We start from the raw sequence: 2,266 nt of genomic DNA on the forward strand, positions 1-2,266 counted from the left end.
TGGGCTCGGGGAGCCGGCTCGACTTTGAGCTCGACTCGAGCTCATATTTGGCTGTTCAGCTCGCGAGCTGGTGAATATTTTTTTATTTTTTTATATATTTTTTTATTTTTAAATTTTTTATATATTTAATTTTATATTTAATATTTGATTAGTTTTATAATTAAAATTGACCATATATTATAATTATTAATCAATATCATACATTTTATTTTGAATAGTAATAAATTATGGTACTTTTATTTATACATTTAATCTTTATATGAAAATAAATTTAATCAACAACTTAGTAAATTATAATTTTTTTATAATTAAAATTATTATTTAATATGACATATATAAACTTTATGTTATATTTTAATATATATTTGTTTTACGTTATATTTTTCTTAAATTGACAATTAATTCACTTATAATTTTTTATTATTTATAAATTTATGTCAAAATTTAGTAATTCCTATGAATTAATCTAAAAATTATAATAACCTGATTCATACGAAATTTAAATATATACAAGATTGTGCCCATTAGATCATATCCGATGGTATGATTTAAAATCACATGGCCTGATTCAACGATACACCGTCTTGAATGATTACTCTTATGTTTCGAGTACGATATCTCAACATCCGTATATCCAGTAAATATAAAACTTTACCAAATGTATTTTTTTGTAAGTTTTATCATATCTAACGGTCAAATCTGAATTTTGATGGCCCGATTAACCCATATTTTTCAACAATGTAAGATGATAGTTACATCAATGTTATACTAACATTTATAAATACATAAATTTTGCAAATTGTTAACATATATTAATTTCAACTATATCTATGTAAAAATTTGATTATTCGATTTCATTATTTAAAATAATAATAATAATAATAATAATGATGATGATGATGATGATGTACGAAATTTAAATATATACAAGACTGTGTCAATTAGATCATATCAGACGGTATGAACATAATTAACTATATCTATGTAAAATATTATGATTCGATCTCATGATTTAAAGCAATAATAATAATAATGATGATGATTCGAGCTGTCGAGCTTGGCGAGCTCGAGTTGAGTTCATCGGCTCGAGCTCGAGCTCGAGTTTGAGCTCGAGCTCGAGAAACCGAGCTCGAGTTCGAGCTCGAGCTCGAGCTCGAGAATAAATTGTCGAGCTCGAGCTCGAGCTTGACCTCGGCCAGCTCGTCGAGCTCGAGCTCGAGCTCGAAGATCCTGAGTCGAGCTCGAGCTCGACTCGTTGACAGGCCTAGCTTCGGGTGTAGAACTTGATATTTTAGTCTCTTTTCCATTGACTTTGATCTTCAAATAACGTTAAAATTTAAGGGTCTTTTGACTTGTTCCAAACTAAATGCTATAAGTTTGAAATATTTGACTTGAATTGAATGTTTTCTTAGTGGATATAAAGCTTTTGATCTTTCATCAGGTCGATTTGTGTCTTCATGACGTTAATTCTTGGATCTTCAACTGTGTCTAGTTTTATCAGTCGAAGGATATTTTGACTTAATAAAAAATTAGTGTAACGGTGTCATAAACTGTTAATTATGAGTGTGGGGTTTTTTTATTTTATATTACTATAGATAATAGGTTAATATAAGTATGGGATTTATTAAAAAAATTATGAATAAAAGAAGATAATGATATGATATTGGAAAGAGGAAAAAAATGTATGTAGAAACTTTAAGAAAGAGAAAGAAGTTTTAAAAAAGTAGTTATGTAAGACCATGACACTATATTTACCTGCATTTAATTATATATCTATTAGTAAATGTGGCATATTTTATGTATATGCATAATTTATATAAAATATTTAAAATAAAATACTTTTAAAATGATATTATTTACTTTTTATAGAGTTAAAAAGTATCTAAAATAAATACAAGATAATATATATATATAAGATAAAAATAAATAAGAGAACAAAAAAATAATCAAAATGGATAGTTCTGAAAAATTATGATGAGTGGAGAAGTTAAAAATAATTATTCAATTTAAAAAAATTAATATACCAATAAATTGAAGACATTAATAGGGTGTTTTTCAATTATATATTGTACTAGCCTTTATGGCACGCTATTTCTGTGTGCATATAATAAATAATTTTTTATATTTAAAATATATTATGAATAAGAGTAAAATATATAAATCAAAACATTACGTTACAAAAAAAGAAAAAAAAAGTAAACTAATTTAACAGTTAAATTAAAAGCTGAATAAATTAGTTATTTCATCAGTTGAAAGGCATTTTTGA

The sequence above is a fragment of the Sesamum indicum genome, linkage group LG10, assembly GCF_000512975.1.
Source record: "Sesamum indicum cultivar Zhongzhi No. 13 linkage group LG10, S_indicum_v1.0, whole genome shotgun sequence".
In the NCBI taxonomy this organism is placed as follows: Eukaryota; Viridiplantae; Streptophyta; class Magnoliopsida; order Lamiales; family Pedaliaceae; genus Sesamum; species Sesamum indicum.